This window comes from Bombina bombina, chromosome 8 (genome assembly GCF_027579735.1).
Source record: "Bombina bombina isolate aBomBom1 chromosome 8, aBomBom1.pri, whole genome shotgun sequence".
NCBI lineage: Eukaryota > Metazoa > Chordata > Amphibia > Anura > Bombinatoridae > Bombina > Bombina bombina.
The window spans coordinates 92,124,455-92,143,514 of record NC_069506.1 but is presented as its reverse complement, the minus strand read 5'-3'; the positions used below and the strand labels follow the sequence as shown (position 1 = coordinate 92,143,514).

General features: G+C 38.2%; 1 protein-coding gene across 1 annotated transcript in view; it reads left to right on the top strand.

Moving 5' to 3' along the window:
• Positions 1 to 19,060, top strand: part of NOC2L (NOC2 like nucleolar associated transcriptional repressor) — a 274,391-nt gene that overhangs the window by 217,207 nt on the left and 38,124 nt on the right. The window lies entirely within an intron of this gene.

Here is a 19,060-nt window from a genome sequence, read left to right as displayed (position 1 = left end):
TTTTTTCCTGAACGTGTTACCACTGCATCGTATAAGGTGTATGAGAAATTGCTCATTTATGCTTCTTTTTTGCAAAATAAATAGCTGGATTTGCTCTTTAAAACCGCAGCCCATCAAAATAGGCGAAGCTTGGAGACAGAACAGAACTTGTTATCATTCAAATGCTTCCCATTCTTATCTCTGTACAATACTTCAAAAGAACAATTGAAGATTAACATTTTAGAGCTTTATCTCTTCCACCTCCCACTGTGAGTGTGATTTATTCTGCTGTCTGTGTTTACATAGTTACTGAATAGCCTATACCTAGGTATAGAAACGTTTAGTATAGGTAGGGATACTTCAGGCTAAATCAGCTTTTTCAAATGCCAATATGAAGGCTAAGGAGCTAGTTGTAAACAATTTGATACTCTAGCAAATAAAATGGATCACAGAGAACAAATTAAAGGAAAGAATGTTGTTTTGTAAACTGTCCCTTTACGTTTAAAATTACTTAGAAAACATGTAAGCTTTAATGCAAAAATATTCAGAAGGATTTAAAGGGACATGAAACCCACATTTTTACTTTCATTATTCAGATAGAGAATACAATATTTTAAAATGTTTCCCATTAGTTGTGTTATCAAATTTGCTTCATTCTCTTGCTATTCTTTGTTGAAGAGATATCTAGATAGGTAGCTTTGCACGTCTGGAGCACTACATGACAGGAAACTGTGCTGCCATCTAGTGCTCCTGCTAATGTATAACATTGTTGCAAACCTGCTGCCATATAAAGCTGCAGACACGTACGTGCACACTCCTAAACTTATCTACCTGCTTTTCATTAAAGGATAACAAGAAAACAAAGAAAATGTAATAGAGGTAAATTGGAAATGTTTAAAACAATAATATTAATAATTACATTTCAGTATCAAAAATATATATACTGTACATCAGACCTTTCTTCAGATTTAATAAGACCTTGTAAATAACCGTATTTAAAAAAAAAAAAAAAGAAAAAGGTAATTTCTTTGAAAAAAATAAATAAAAATTTAAAAAAACCTGTTAATGTCCTAATTGTATAAAGGTTCCCATTTTGTTAGGACATTGTATTCAAAATTAAAGTTTCAGAATTGAGCGCAAACAATTTATATCCTTTGTTGAAACTCTTTTCCTTTCCATGAGAGCATAATAAGATAGGTTCAGTACTATGGACTTTTTGAGCATTAAATGGTAGCACTGTCTGTAGCTGTTATTCAGTCCACCTGTAGAGGGATCTTTGGTTACAGAGAATACCCACACCTCTGCATTCACTTCTTGGTACCGCACACACTGTTTGAAAGTCTTCTGTACAAACTGATGCATTCTGAGTTTGTGTTCAGTCTTCTTTATTAAGCAGTGCTTCTAGCTATACAACTTAATTTGCCATAAGGTTCTACCAAGCTGAAGCTATGGCTTTCTAAATCTTCTATTACAGTTTTTTTGTTATTTAATTGCTACAAACAGTACTGCCATATAATGGTCAAAGCACACGCATGCTACTGAGCAACCCTCAAAATGCTCTTAAGAATGTAGTACAAATATCTCCCACTCTCACTGGGAATAGAAATTCTTCTGCAGGTTCATGTTAAATAGCCAATACTTGAAGGGACAGTCAACGCCAGAATTTTTGTTGTTTAAAAAGATAGACAATCCCTTTATTACCCATTCCCCAGTTTTGCATGACCATAACACAGTTATAATAATATACTTTTTACCTCTGTAATTACCTTGTTTCTAAGCCTAACTGCTTCCTTATTTCAGTTCTTTTGACAGATTTGCATTTTAGCCAATCAGTGCTCACTCCTAGGTAACTTCACGTGCGTGAGCTCAATGTTCTTTGTGAAACACATGAACTAATGCCCTCTAGTGGTGAAAAACTTTTGAAAGGCATTCAGATTAGAGGCGGGCTTCAAGGTCTAAAAAATTAGCATATGAACCTCCTAGGTTTAGCTTTCAACTAAGAATACCAAGAGAGCAAAGCACAATTGGTGATAAAAATAAATTGGAAAGTTTTTTAAAATTACATTCCCTATTTGAATCCTGAAAGTTTTTTTTGGACTTGACTGTCCCTTTAAGAACTAAAACATTTTTGGTATAGGTAGGGAATGGGATACAATGGACAGAAGCATTACAAAATAAAGGTAAAAGAGCTATTTGTAAACAAACTAATATACTCCAGCAGGTAAAATGGATCATTGGGAACACATTATAGAAAGGAAAATTTTTATAGTACACTGTCCCTTTAAATTTGGTCTTCTGTGACTCTCTAATACAAGTGGAAGCACCTTTGCCCATCCAAATAGTTTCACCAGCAATGAATCTTGTTGGATGGGTCTCTATCCACTTAGCACACCTACATTTTGCAGATTTATCCTACTCCTAGTTGGATTGAGATTGTATTTAGCCTACTCAGTGAGATTGTAAGGGGATATCCCACCTTTAGGTCAGTGTAGAAATTTGCTAAATGATTGAGATCTTGTTTCTGACATCATGATTTAGATAGGGCATGCCATTTAAAACAACTTTCCAATTTACTTTTATCATCAACTTTGCTTTGTTTTCTTGGTATTCTTTGTTGAAAGCTAAACCTAGGTAGGCTCATATGCTAATTTCTAAGATCTTGAAGGCTGCCTCTTATCTCGGTGCCCAGACTAGCACTCCCAGTATAGCAAAAAATAAGTTTCAATGCAGGGTGCCAGCAACTAGGCAAGCATACAAACTCCCCAAGCATACAAGACAATATCCAAAATAAGTCTGCTGTACTCCTTTGTAGAAAAAGGGGAAATCTTTATTCAGCCATTACAGCAACGTTTCAGGGCTCCTGCCCCTTTGTCAAGCAACAAAATGTTGCTGTAATGGCTGAATAATGGTTTTCCACTTTTTTTCTATCTAGGAGTGCAGCATACTTATTTTGCATATTGTCTCATCCCAGTGCATTTTGAAAGTTTTTTTCACAGCCTAACAGCTTTAGTTCATGTGTGCCATATAGATAAACATTTCTCCAACATTGGTGTGTCCGGTCCACGGCGTCATCCTTACTTGTGGGATATTCTCTTCCCCAACAGGAAATGGCAAAGAGTCCCAGCAAAGATGGTCACATGATCCCTCCTTGGCTCCGCCCACCCCAGTCATTCTCTTTGCCGTTGCACAGGCAACATCTCCACGGAGATGGTTAAGAGTTTTTTGGTGTTTAAATGTAGTTTTATTCTTCTATCAAGTGTTTGTTATTTTAAAATAGTGCTGGTATGTACTATTTACTCTGAAACAGAAAAGGATGAAGATTTCTGTTTGTAAGAGGAAGATGATTTTAGCAGACAGTAACTAAAATCGATTGCTGTTTCCACACAGGACTGTTGAGATGAAGTAACTTCAGTTGGGGGAAACAGTTAGCAGTCTTTTCTGCTTAAGGTATGACTAGCCATATTTCTAACAAGACCATGTAATGCTGGAAGGCTGTCATTTCCCCTCATGGGGACCGGTAAGCCATTTTCTTAGTTAAACATAAAAGAATAAAGGGCTTCAAAAAGGGCTTAAAAACTGGTAGACATTTTTCTGGGCTAAAACAATTGCTTTACTAGGCATATTATGCAGATTCTAACTAATTATTGGTATTATAATCTTGGGGAACGTTTAGAAAAACGTCAGGCACTGTGTTGGACACCTTTTTCAGATGGGGTCCTTTCTAGTTATAGACAGAGCCTCATTCTGGGACTGTATAGGGGTTAAATGTAAAAACGGCTCCGGTTCCGTTAATTTAAGGGTTAAAGCTCTGAAATTTGGTGTGCAATACTTTTAATGCTTTAAGACACTGTGGTGAAATTTTGGTGAATTTTGAACAATTCCTTCATACTTTTTCACATATTCAGTAATAAAGTGTTTTCAGTTTGAAATTTAAAGTGACAGTAATGGTTTTATTTTAAAACATTTTTTGTGCTTTGTTGACAAGTTTAAGCCTGTTTAACATGTCTGTACCATCAGATAAGCTATGTTCTATATGTATGAAAGCCAATGTGTCTCCCCATTTAAATTTATGTGATAATTGTGTCATAGTGTCCAAACAAAGTAAGGACAGTAATGCAACAGATAATTATATTGCCCAAGATGATTCCTCAAATGAGGGGAGTAAACATGATACTACATCATCCCCTACTGTGTCTACACCAGTTATGCCCACACAGGAGGCCCCTAGTACATCTAGTGCGCCAATACTTATTACCATGCAACAATTAACGGCTGTAATGGATAACTCCATAGCAAATCTTTTATCCAAAATGCCTACTTATCAGAGAAAGCGCGATTGCTCTGTTTTAAACACTGAAGAGCAAGAGGACGCTGATGATAACTGTTCTGACATACCTTCACACCAATCTCAAGGGGCCATGAGGGAGGTTTTGTCTGATGGAGAAATGTCAGATTCAGGAAAAATTTCTCATCAAGCTGAACCTGATGTTGTGACATTTAAATTTAAATTAGAACATCTCCGCGCACTGCTTAAGGAGGTGTTATCTACTCTGGATGATTGTGACAATTTGGTCATTCCAGAGAAATTATGTAAGATGGACAAGTTCCTAGAGGTTCCGGTGCCCCCCGACGCTTTTCCTATACCCAAGCGGGTGGCGGACATAGTAAATAAAGAGTGGGAAAGGCCCGGCATACCTTTTGTTCCCCCCCCTATATTTAAGAAATTATTTCCTATAGTCGACCCCAGAAAGGACTTATGGCAGACAGTCCCCAAGGTCGAGGGGGCGGTTTCTACTCTAAACAAACGCACTACTATTCCTATCGAAGATAGTTGTGCTTTCAAAGATCCTATGGATAAGAAATTAGAGGGTTTGCTTAAAAAGATTTTTGTACAGCAAGGTTACCTTCTACAACCAATTTCATGCATTGTTCCTGTCACTACGGCAGCGTGTTTCTGGTTCGAGGAACTAGAAAAATCGCTCAGTAAAGAATCTTCGTATGAGGAGGTTATGGACAGAGTTCAAGCACTTAAATTGGCTAACTCTTTTGTTTTAGATGCCGCTTTGCAATTAGCTAGATTAGCGGCGAAAAATTCAGGGTTTGCTGTCGTGGCGCGCAGAGTGCTTTGGCTAAAGTCTTGGTCAGCGGATGTGTCTTCCAAGACAAAATTGCTTAACATTCCTTTCAAAGGTAAAACATTATTTGGACCTGATTTGAAAGAGATTATTTCAGACATCACTGGGGGAAAGGGCCACGCCCTCCCACAGGATAGGTCTTTTAAGGCTAATAATAAGCCTAATTTTCGTCCCTTTCGCAGAAACGGACCAGTCTCTAATTCTGTATCCTCTAAGCAAGAGGGTAATACTTCACAACCCAAACCAGCCTGGAAACCAATGCAAGGCTGGAACAAGGGTAAGCAGGCCAAGAAGCCTACCACTGCTACCAAAACAGCATGAAGGGATAGCCCCCGATCCGGGACCGGATCTAGTGGGGGGCAGACTTTCTCTCTTTGCTCAGGCTTGGGCAAGAGATGTTCAGGATCCTTGGGCGCTAGAAATAGTTTCTCAAGGTTATCTCCTGGAATTCAAGGAACTACCCCCAAGGGGAAGGTTCCACAGGTCTCAATTATCTTCAAACCAAATAAAGAGACAGGCATTCTTACATTGTGTAGAAGACCTGTTAAAGATGGGAGTGAGACATCCAGTTCCAATAAGAGAACAAGGAATGGGATTTTATTCCAATCTGTTCATAGTTCCCAAAAAAGAGGGAACATTCAGACCAATTTTGGATCTAAAGATCCTAAACAAATTTCTCAGGGTACCATCGTTCAAAATGGAAACTATTCGAACGATCCTACCTACTATCCAGGAAAATCAATTTATGACTACCGTGGATTTAAAGGATGCGTACCTACATATTCCTATCCACAAGGAACATCATCAGTTCCTAAGGTTCGCTTTTCTGGACAAGCATTACCAGTTTGTGGCACTTCCATTTGGATTAGCCACTGCTCCAAGGATTTTCACAAAGGTACTAGGGTCCCTTCTAGTGGTTCTAAGACCAAGGGGCATTGCAGTAGTACCTTACTTGGACGACATCCTGATTCAAGCGTCGTCCCTGTCAAAAGCAAAGGCTCATACGGACATCGTCCTAGCCTTTCTCAGATCTCACGGATGGAAGGTGAACAAAGAAAAAAGTTCTCTGTCCCCGTCAACAAGAGTTCCCTTCTTGGGAACAATAATAGATTCCTTAGAAATGAGGATTTTTCTGACAGAGGTCAGAAAATCAAAACTTCTAAGCTCTTGTCAAGTACTTCATTCTGTTCCTCGTCCTTCCATAGCGCAGTGCATGGAAGTAATAGGATTGATGGTTGCAACAATGGACATAGTTCCTTTTGCACGAATTCATCTAAGACCATTACAACTGTGCATGCTCAGACAGTGGAATGGGGATTATACAGACTTGTCTCCGACGATTCAAGTAGATCAAAAGACCAGAGATTCACTCCGTTGGTGGCTGACCCTGGACAATCTGTCACAGGGAATGAGCTTCCGCAGACCAGAGTGGGTCATTGTCACGACAGACGCCAGCCTAGTGGGCTGGGGCGCGGTCTGGGAATCCCTGAAAGCTCAGGGTCTATGGTCTCGGGAAGAGTCTCTTCTCCCGATAAACATTCTGGAACTGAGAGCGATATTCAATGCTCTCAGAGCTTGGCCTCAACTAGCAAAGGCCAAATTCATAAGGTTTCAGTCAGAAAACATGACGACCGTTGCATATATCAATCATCAGGGGGGAACAAGGACTTCCCTGGCGATGAAAGAAGTGACCAAGATAATTCAATGGGCGGAGGATCACTCCTGCCACTTGTCTGCGATCCACATCCCAGGAGTGGAAAATTGGGAAGCGGATTTTCTGAGTCGTCAGACATTCCATCCGGGGGAGTGGGAACTCCATCCGGAAATCTTTGCCCAAATAACTCAATTATGGGGCATTCCAGACATGGATCTGATGGCGTCTCGTCAGAACTTCAAGGTTCCTTGCTACGGGTCCAGATCCAGGACTAGTAGATGCACTAGTAGCACCTTGGACCTTCAACCTAGCTTATGTATTCCCACCGTTTCCTCTCATCCCCAGGCTGGTAGCCAGGATCAATCAGGAGAGGGCCTCGGTGATCTTGATAGCTCCTGCGTGGCCACGCAGGACTTGGTATGCAGACCTGGTGAATATGTCATCGGCTCCACCATGGAAGCTACCTTTGAGACAGGACCTTCTTGTTCAGGGTCCATTCGAACATCCGAATCTGGTTTCCCTCCAACTGACGGCTTGGAGATTGAACGCTTGATTTTATCAAAGCGCGGGTTTTCAGATTCTGTAATAGATACTCTGATTCAGGCTAGAAAGCCTGTAACTAGAAAAATTTACCATAAAATATGGAAAAAATATATCTGTTGGTGTGAATCTAAAGGATTCCTATGGAACAAGATAAAAATTCCTAAGATTCTATCCTTTCTACAAAAAGGTTTGGAGAAAGGATTATCTGCAAGTTCTCTGAAGGGACAGATCTCTGCTTTATCTGTTTTACTTCACAAAAGACTGGCAGCTGTGCCAGATGTTCAAGCATTTGTTCAGGCTCTGGTTAGGATCAAGCCTGTTTACAGACCTTTGACTCCTCCCTGGAGTCTAAATCTAGTTCTTTCAGTTCTTCAAGGGGTTCCGTTTGAACCCTTACATTCCGTAGATATTAAGTTATTATCTTGGAAAGTTTTGTTTTTGGTTGCAATTTCTTCTGCTAGAAGAGTTTCAGAGTTATCTGCTCTACAGTGTTCTCCGCCCTATCTGGTGTTCCATGCAGATAAGGTGGTTTTGCGTACTAAGCCTGGTTTTCTTCCAAAAGTTGTTTCCAACAAAAATATTAACCAGGAGATAGTTGTACCTTTTTTGTGTCCGAATCCAGTTTCAAAGAAGGAACGTTTGTTACACAATTTGGACGTAGTCCATGCTCTAAAATTCTATTTAGAGGCTACTAAAGATTTCAGACAAACATCTTCCTTGTTTGTTGTTTATTCTGGTAAAAGGAGAGGTCAAAAAGCGACTTCTACCTCTCTTTCCTTTTGGCTTAAAAGCATTATCCGATTGGCTTATGAGACTGCCGGACGGCAGCCTCCTGAAAGAATCACAGCTCACTCCACTAGGGCTGTGGCTTCCACATGGGCCTTCAAGAACGAGGCTTCTGTTGACCAGATATGTAAGACAGCGACTTGGTCTTCACTGCACACTTTTGCCAAATTTTACAAATTTGATACTTTTGCTTCTTCGGAGGCTATTTTTGGGAGAAAGGTTTTGCAAGCCGTGGTGCCTTCCATTTAGGTGACCTGATTTGCTCCCTCCCTTCATCCGTGTCCTAAAGCTTTGGTATTGGTTCCCACAAGTAAGGATGACGCCGTGGACCGGACACACCAATGTTGGAGAAAACAGAATTTATGCTTACCTGATAAATTACTTTCTCCAACGGTGTGTCCGGTCCACGGCCCGCCCTGGTTTTTTAATCAGGTCTGATGAATTATTTTCTCTAACTACAGTCACCACGGTATCATATGGTTTCTCCTATATATATTTCCTCCTGTCCGTCGGTCGAATGACTGGGGTGGGCGGAGCCTAGGAGGGATCATGTGACCAGCTTTGCTGGGACTCTTTGCCATTTCCTGTTGGGGAAGAGAATATCCCACAAGTAAGGATGACGCCGTGGACCGGACACACCGTTGGAGAAAGTAATTTATCAGGTAAGCATAAATTCTGTTTTTGTTCACTCCAGTGGAGTTACCTAGGAGTCGGCACTGATTGGCTAAAATGCCTGTCTGTAAAAAGAACTGAAATAAGGGGGCAGTCTGCAGAGGCTTAGATACAAGGTAATCATATAAGTAAAAAGTATATAAATATAACGATGCTTGTTATGCAAAACTGAGGAATGGGTACTAAAGGGATTTATCTATCTTTTTAAACTTCTGGACTAGACTGTCCCTTTAATTTGGCTGTATGCTTTGGATCATTGCCATATTGACAATTCAAATTCTTCTTTAGCTTATTCTCTGAACAGTTGCTAAGTTGAATGTGGAGGAAAAGTTCACTTGGACATACGCCAAGTGCACAGTTTAAGCTCTCACTGAAACAGCGATAGCTCCTACTAGATGTGTATTGCAAAACTGGTTCTATTCACAAACAATGTTTTTTTAGATGTTTCCTAAGATGCATTTTTAATCTCGTGTGTTTTCATTTGTATACACAACACAGCACTATTAAACAATGCAAAAGTATTTTTAATAAAAAAAAGTTTTACAGTTAAGCTTAGAATATTTATATTAAAATGGGATTCATTTTGTACATCACAACCATTTGATTTGCAGGGTAGAAAATGAGCTTGCCCTCCTCATACCACACATGCACATATGAGAACAATAAAAACAATTCAGCTTATTAAAGGGGCATGTCAAAATCAAACAGTCATGAATCAGATAGAACATGCCATTTTAAAGGTACACTAAACCCAAAAAATTTCTTTCATGATTCAGATAGAAAATACAATTTTAAACAACATTCCAATTTATTTCTATTATCTAATTTGCTTAATTATTTAGATATCTTTTGTTAAAGAAATAGCAATTCACATGGGTGAGCCAATCAGATGAGGCAACTATGTGCAGCCACCAATCCAAAGCTACTGAGCCTATTTAGATATGCTTTTCAGGAAAGAATATCAAGAGAATGAAGCAAATTAGATAATAGAAGTAAATTAGAAAGTTGTTTAAAATGGTATTCTCCATCTGAATCATGAAAGTAAATGTTTGGGTTTAATGTCCCTTTAAGGAACGTTTTAATTTTACTTCACTTATCAAATTTACTTTATTCTCGGAAGCAGCAGTGCGCTCCTTGGAGCTAGCTGGTGATTGGTGGCTATAAACATATGCCTCATGTCATTGGCTCGCAAGGTGTATTCAGCTTGGTCCCAGTAGTGCATTGCTGGAGCTGACTTTAACTATGTGTTTAACACTGGGTGTATACAAGCAACAGTGCAATAATGAAATGGTCTAACACATTAGAGCATTGTTTACACTTTTATGTCTCTAACTAAATACTTTTTTATATATATATATATAAATTAATAACGGAATATTTTGAATCAGTTTTTCTGATAGTGAGGCTGATTGCTGTGCTGGTCTGTCAGTGAGCTGTATGTCTAACGATCTGTGAGGGCTTGTAGTTCCCAGAGGAACTGATCACTTTGGCTGTAGCTTTGACATGACTCTGCCATGGGACTCAAATGCTTATTTACATAATGCTAATGCCTTGCAGGAACTGACAGCTCAAGGGATTAGCATTGCCTCAATTTAGGACATATTGCTGTCAGCCAGAAGGTGGCAGTGTGACTATCTCTACTCCCACGCTGAGCTCTGAGAAGCCTAGACAAGATAAACTTTTTTTAAAAGAAAAAAATATGCCGCCTCCTGCATGTCTTTTAACTGCTTGGTTTCCAGAGGATGGCTACAGTGCATTTCTAGCTAATTATTTGCAGCTTTCTCTAATAATTGGGTACTGGTTTGAAATAACACTTTGGGAATAGGTTTGTGTGGTATTGGTGGGGCTAGGAAGCACTGACGAACAGTAAAATGAATAGGAGGAGGAAAGCAGAGACGTTAGGGTAGTGTGGACCACAAAAATAATATTAATCTTCTTCTACAAAGTAATTGCTGATATAGACTATGCATTTATAAAAATGGGCTTTTAATGTCCATTTAAAGAGATACTGAACCCACATTTTTTTTCTTTCATGATTCAGATCAATTTTAAGCAACTTACTAATGTACTCCTATTATTATTTTTTATTAATTCTCTTTGTATCTTTATTTGAAAAGGCTGGAATGTAAGCTTATGAGCCGAGCTATCTTTGGTTCAGCACCATGGATAGCGCTTGCTTATTGGTGGGTACATTTACCCACCAATCAGGAAGCGCTACCCAGGTGCTGAACCATAGATGGGGCCGGCTCATAAGCTTTCCATTCCTGCTAATAAAATTACATGCTCTAGCTAAAATCATGAAAGAAAAAATTTGGGTTCAGTATCCCTTTAAGTGTAACGTATCACGTTCAGTCAGTCGTGTAGCGCTTGAAATTGTTCACCTTTTTAATTATGTATTATAAAGCCAGTAGTTTGTTAAACGTAAAAGATTTTAAAATAAATAAATGAAACTAAGTAAAAAGAGTTTTAATTGCAAACTTGGGAGCAATCGCAGTTGTTATCATCCAGTAAGCAATTAATCTCAATGGATGGAACATGCATTTCCTTTTTCAATTGCAGTTTAATCCGCTTTCATTTTTATTTTTAAAAGTTTGGCTTTAAATTGCAACTATTTATTTTTAATTCTAAAGTTTCCTTTTCACCTGCAAGATGTCAGCACATTTTTTTTTGTTGTTTTAAATTTTTTTAAATTGCAACTGGAAGGCAAGGTCGATACAGCTAACCTGATGCACTATAAACCCTCGGCCATTATAATGTGCAGTAATTGCAATAATCTTGAGAATTGTAGGTGCCAAAAGAATACAAAATCGTTACCACACATGCTCAGTATTGATTCAGGTCAGTTAGATTGACTGAAATGCAACACATGCCCAGCAACAGGTCTGTAATCACTTTACAAATAAGTAACGTCAGCATCCTTGGGACCATGCTTTACAGTTCCCTATTGTTTGCATAATGCAGCCCCTGATTTGGGTATATTGTCCCATCGATCTGTTCTCAAAAAATTCTTCATTTTAATTATACATGTAAACATTTTGCATGTTTGGAGGTCTGGAAGTCATTCTTTCTTCTATGTTCTTTTAAAGGGATATTCTACAACAAAATTTATATTGTTTAAAAAGGTAAACACCTTTTACTACCCATTCCCCAGCTTTGCACAGCCAACGTTGTTATATTAATATACTTTATAACCTTTAAATCTCTAAATTTCTACCTTTTTCTAAGCCTCTGCAGGCAGCATTTTATCTTATGCATTTGTATACCTTTTCACAGCCAGACAGTGCTAGTTCATGTGTGTCATATAGATAACATTGTGCTCACTCCCATGGAGTTATTCACAAGTCAGCACTAATTGTCTAAAATGTAAGTCTTTAAATAACCATGTGATCAGGGGGCTGTCAGAAGAAGCTCAGATACAAGGTAATCACAGAGGCAAAAAGTATATTAATGTAACTGTGTTGCTTGTTGCAAATTGGGGAATGGGTAATAAAGGGATTATCCATTTTTTTATTGTTTAAAAAAGATAAAGTAGACTGTCCCTTTAAAGGTATAGGAAACCTAAAACACATTTTTATGATTCAGATAGAGCATACAATTTAAATAACTTTCCAATTTACTTTTATGTAATTTGCTTAGTTCTCTTGGTATCATTTGTTGAAACGCCTACTTAGGTAGGCTCAGGAGCGAGCTGCTGATTGGTGGCTGCACATACTGTATGTTCATCTAGCTCCCAGTAGTGCATTGCTGCTCCTTCAATAAAGGATACCAGTAAATTGGAAAGTTGCTTAAAAATGAATGACCTTTATGAGTTATGAAAGAAACATGTAAGGTTTCATGTCCCTTTCATTTTGATCAAAATGAAGTGCGAGGCGCACTAAAGAGTAAAACATATTATTATCCATAAATAAAAATAAATAAATACATTTATCTGCAATATTTCAGGCCATATTTGAAATTTGTATTAGGTAGAATAATGGAAATATAACTAATTGCAGGATATTTTCTTAAATAACTTTTAAAAATAATGCATGTAGTTATTGAATCAAAAATTAGACCTTGCTAAACTTAGTCCATCAAAACTCAGTTAAACAAATTAATGAGTTAACTTTTAGCCCTAGGATTTTAGGGACAATTTTGCTTGATGTATGTAATTTTTTTCGACGTGTTCTCTTCAATATTTTCACTACACAATGTGCATTTATTTAGCACAGGACTATGTTGTAACAATAAAGTACAGTAAAGCTGACTCCTTTGTATTACAAGTTGGTGCTTTGCTGTATATTCAGTTAGTGAAAGGGTTAACACCAAGCTTTCTTGCTTCCTGTGGCTTTGGGGAATATCCTGGCTCACCCCACAGGAGAGCTGTCAGTATTGATGAGCGTGTAGGAACTGTGCGTGTGTAGGTAAATCTGAGAGCTGTCTGCTGTGTCTGTTCTCGCTCGTGTGTGTGCAAGTGAGTGTGTGAGAGCTTTCAACTCTCGTCAGTGCTAATAATTACAGCGCTAAGCATTTTTCCAGGAGCTTCTAACAGCCTCTAATGATGCCGCTGTGGAAGGGTGGCAGCAGTCGTTAGCTCCTTCATTAAGAGCAGCAGATTAACGAGCAGAGGGTTCAGCTACTTCAATAACAGGAAAAAAGAGGAAATATAAAATGCCAGCTTTGGAGTCTCTCACGACTTCCTGTTATCTCATTATCGTCTGGTTATTAATGAGGGGAAGAAAGAGGACAGGAAAAAAAGGGACAGATACTGATTTTATTCAGCAAAATGTATCCAACCTAACACTTTACATTCAGACTTATACCATGACTAGTTTCTTGCAGGATAGCACAGTTTAGACAACAACTTGTTCGCCAGTGCCTGCATTTGTGTCGATGTAACCAGCATATTTATTTTAACGGAAGACATTAACAAAATGTATGTCTTTAACTTAAAGGGACACTGAACCCAAATGTTTTCTTTTGTGATTCAGATAGAGCGTGCAATTTTAACCCCTTAATGACCGAGGACGTGCAGGGTACGTCCTAAAAAAAAAGGCAGTTAACGCCTGAGGACGTACCCTGCACGTCCTCTGTGTGGAAAGCAGCTGGAAGCGATCCTGCTCGCTTCCAGCTGCTTTCCGGTTATTGCAGTGATGCCTCGATATGGAGGCATCCTGCAATAACCATACATGGCCATCCGATGCAGAGAGAGCCACTCTGTGGCCCTCTCTGCACCGGACATCGATGGCCGGTATCGTTGGTGGGTGGGAGCCGAATTGGGAGGCGGGTGGGCGGCCATCGGTGTTGCGCGTGACGTCACGGGGGGCGGGATCGGGATCGGGACCGTCGGGGGCGCGCACGGGCGCGCGTGCACGGGGGGTGGCGGGCGGGCGCGTGCACGGGGCGGGAGCGGGTGGGAACCGCTACACTACAGAAAAGTAAAAAAGTTAAAGTAAAAAAAAAATGAAATAAACTTTTTTCAAAACCATCTAAGGGATCTGGAAGGGGTGGGGGGTTGGTCTTGGGGGGGGGGGGGAAAGCTACACTACAGAAAAGGGACATATTTTATTAAAAAAAAAGCATTTTTTTTCACTAAACTGGGTACTGGCAGACAGCTGCCAGTACCCAAGATGGCGCACATTAAGTTAGAGAGCTGTTTAGTGGGGGATCAGTGAGGTTGGGGGCTAAGGGGGATCCCTACACAGAAGCATATGTAAATATGCTAACAAAAAATGCACAAAAAAGCCCAAATATACCTTTTATTTTAGTACTGGCAGAGTTTCTGCCAGTACTTAAGATGGCGGGGACATTTGTGGGGTAGGGGAGGGAAGAGAGATGTTTGGGAGGGATCAGGGGGTCTGATGTTTCAGGTGGGAGGCTGATCTTTACACTAAAGCTAAAATTAACCCTGCAAGCTCCCTACAAGCTACCTAATTAACCCCTTCACTGCTAGCCATAATACACGTGTGATGCGCAGCGCCATTTAGCAGCATTCTAATTACCAAAAAGCAACTCCAAAGTCATATATGTCTGCTATTTCTGAACAAAGGGGATCCCAGAGAAGCATTTACAACCATTTGTGCCATAATTGCACAAGCTGTTTGTAAATTATTTCAGTGAGAAACCTAAAATTGTGAAAAATTTTACGTTTTTTTTTAATTTGATCGCATTTGGCGGTGAAATGGTGGCATGAAATATACCAAAATGGGCCTAGATCAATACTTGGGGTTGTCTACTACACTACACTAAAGCTAAAATTACCCCAAAAAGCTCCTTACATGCTCCCTAATTAACCCCTTCACTGCTGGGCATAATACACGTGTGGTGCGCAGTGGCATTTAGCGGCCTTCTAATTACCAAAAAGCAATGCCAAAGCCATATATGTCTGCTATTTCTGAACAAAGGGGATCCCAGAGAAGAATTTACAACCATTTATGCCATAATTGCACAAGCAGTATGTAAATAATTTCAGTGAGAAACTGAAAGTTTGTGAAAAAATTTGTGAAAAAGTGAACAATTTTTTGTATTTGATCGCATTTGGCGGTGAAATGGTGGCATGAAATATAGCAAAATGGGCCTAGATCAATAATTTGGGATGTCTTCTAAAAAAAAATATATACATGTCAATGGATATTCAGGGATTCCTGAAAGATATTAGTGTTCTAATGTAACTAGTGTTAATTTTGAAAAAAAATGGTTTGAAAATAGCAAAGTGCTACTTGTATTTATGGCCCTATAAGTTACAAAAAAAGCAAAGAAGATGTAAACATTGGGTATTTCTAAACTCAGGACAAAATTTAGAAACAATTTAGCATGGGTGTTTTTTGGTGGTTGTAGATATGTAACAGATTTTGGGGTTCAAAGTTAGAAAAAGTGTGTTTTTTTCCATTTTTCCTCATATTTTATAATTTTTTTTATAGTAAATGATAAGATATGATGAAAATAATGGTATTTTTAGAAAGTCCATTTAATGGCGAGAAAAACGGTATATAATATGTGTGGGTACAGTAAATGAGTAAGAGGAAAATTTCAGCTAAACACAAACACCGCAGAAATGTAAAAATAGCCTTGGTCCCAAACGGACAGAAAATGGAAAAGTGCTCTGGTCACTAAGGGGTTAAGCAACTTTCTAATTTACTCCTATTATCAAATTTGTTTCATTCTCTTGCTATCTTTATTTGAAAAAGAAGGCATCTAAGCTTTTTTTTGGTTCAGAATCGCGGACAGCACTTTTTTATTGGTGGATGAATTTATCCACCAATCAGCAAGAACAAGCCAGGTTGTTCACCAAAAATGGGCGGCATCTAAACTTACATTCTTACATTTCAAATAAAGATACCAAGAGAATGAAGAAAATTTGATAATAGGAGTAAATTAGAAAGTTGCTTAAAATGTCATGCTCTATCTGAATCACGAATGAAAACATTTGGGTTCAGTGTCCCTTTAACTGCGAGAAACCATAGAATGGGTATCTTCAGAATGTTGCAACTAAATTAATATGAATTTAAAGAAGGACAACTAAAACAGCATATGATGTAAAATATGAATATTATATATGGCTTTAAAGGTACATGTATAGTAATTGTTTATGTATACACAGTAAATAGAGCACTAATTAAGCACTGCAATATAAAAAAGCATATTTTATTAGCAATGTCTGCACTGGTTTGCAGTTCTAGTAAATACCCATTGAAAAGCAGCTTTTTTATTCTCTTTCCTTTGCTGTGGCCAATAAAGTAAGAAATATAAATGAACCCCCACACTAAGGACTTAAAGGGATAGTCTAGACAAAATTAAACTTTCATGATTCATATAGAGCAACAATTTTAAGCAAATTTCTAATTTACTCCTATTGTCAATTTTTCTTAATTCTCTTGCTATCTTAATTTGAAAAAGCAAGAATGTAAGCATATGAGCCGGCCCATTTTGGGTGCAGCACCTTGGTAGCACTTTGATTGGTGTCTAAATGTAGCCACCAATCAGCAAGCGCTACCCAGGTGCTGAGCCAAAATGGGCTGTCTCCTATTCTTTACATCCAAATAAAGATAGGAAGAGAAAGAAAAATTGATAATAGGAGAAAATTAGAAAATTGCTTAAAATTGTCTGCTCTACCCAAAGTTTACTTTTGACTAGACTATCCCTTTAATGACTGAATCCTGCAAGATTTACTTCAACCGGATAGGTAAAGGTACATGAAACCCCAAATTTGTCTTTAAAGGAACATGAAACCCCATTTTTTTTCTTTCATGATTTAGAAAGAGAGTGCAATTTTAAACAACTTTCTTATTTACTTCTAGTATCTAATTTGTTTCATTATCTTGATATTCTTAGCTGAAAAGCATATCTAGATAGGCTCAGTGGCTGCTGATTGGTGGCTGCACATAGATGCCTCGTGTGATTGGCTCACCCATATGCATTGCTATTTCTTCAACAAAGGATATCTAAAAAAATAAAACAAATTAGATTATAGAAGTAAATTTGAATGTTTAAAATTATATTCTCTAACTGAATCATGAAAGAAAAATTTTGTGTTTAGTGTCCCCTTTAAGTCATATAGAAAACAAATAAATTTGCTTCCTTCTCATGTTTTTGTTGAAGAGTAGGTAATGTGCACATGCCTGAGCACTACATGACCGGAAATAGTGCTGCAGACACGTGCACACTCTTGAGCTTACATCCATGTTTTCCAACAAAGGATAACCAGAAAACAAATCAAATTTGATAATAGAAATGAATTTGAAAGTTGTTTAAAATTGTATGTTCTATGTGAATCATGAAAGAAAAATTTGGGTTTTATGTCCTTTTAAAGGGAGAGTCTACTCCAAAAATGTTGTTATTTAAAAAGATAGATAATCCCTTTATTACCCATTCCCCAGTTTTGGATAACCAATAGTTATACGAATACATTTTTTACCTATGTGATGACCTTGTATCTAAGCCTCTGCAGACTGCCCCTTATATGTTATTTTGACAGACATCCATTTTAGCCAATCAGTGCTGACTCCTAGGTAACTCCACGGGAGTAAGCACAATGTTATCTATATGGCACACATGAACTAGCAGTCTCTTGTTGTGAAAAGATAATTAAAAAGCATGTGATAAGAGGCTGTCTGTAGTGGCTTAGAAACAGGCTTTTAGAGGTTTAAATGTTATAAAGTATATTAATATAACAATGTTGGTTGTGCAAAGCTGGGGAATGGTAAATAAAGGGATTATTTATCTCTTTAAACAATAACAATTCTGGTGTAGACTGTGCCTTTTAAAGAAGTTAAAGGGACAGTCAACACTAAAATTGTTATTGTTTAAAAAGATAGCTAACGCCTTTACTACCTATTCCCCAGCTTGGCACAACCAACATTGTTCTATTAATATACTTTATAACATTTAACCCTCTAAATGTCTGCCTGTTTCTAAGCCATTAAAGACAGCCTCTTATCACATGCTTTTTTATTTGCTTTCACAACAGGAGACTGCTAGTTCATGTTAGCCATATAGATAACATTGTGATCACGCACGTGGCTTGTGGCAGACATTGCACAATTGGATAAAATGCCAGTCAATAGATGATAATAAATAAATAGCCATGTGATCAGGGGCTTTCAGAAGAGGCTTAGATACAAGGTAATCACAGAGGTAAAAAGTGTATTAATATAACTGTGTTGGTTATGCAAAACTGGGGAATGGGTAATAAAGGGATTATCTATCTTTAAAAAAAAATATATATATTTGTATTCATTATACCTGCTGTATAGTGGAAACTTTCAAATATCCTGAAAAAATGAATGACTAACACTGTTTAACCTCTTGAAAGGGGTTTAACACATAGTAAACTAGAGTCCGTATTGCAAAAATTACACACTGACAAAATAGAGCATGGTTTTTTTTTTCTTCAGAATGTTCCTTTAACCCTTTAAGGACACAGCTTTCAGTTTGCTCAATTGTTTTATGACGGAAAAATTCCGTCATATGTCCTTAAGAGGTTAAATTATTTGTTTAAATGGGTATTCCTATACTTACATCAACTGTTTGTATCTGTGCTTGAAAAGAGTTGTCTCTAGCCCAGCAATGTTATCGTTATGTATGCACAGTAGTTACATTTCCTATACTGGCCTCCAAGGTTACTACCGTGCTGTGAATATTGCGTTTACACTAGAAAGAGGAATATAGATGGTGAGATATGTGTAAGTCGTCTGATGTAGATCCTCCCCCCCCCCCCCCCTTTGTACAAATGGTCATCTCTCCTGCTCTGCAGGACTCTCTAAGGGCCTGATATTCATAACCTCGCCGCTCAGGTGAGATGATCTAAGAAGTC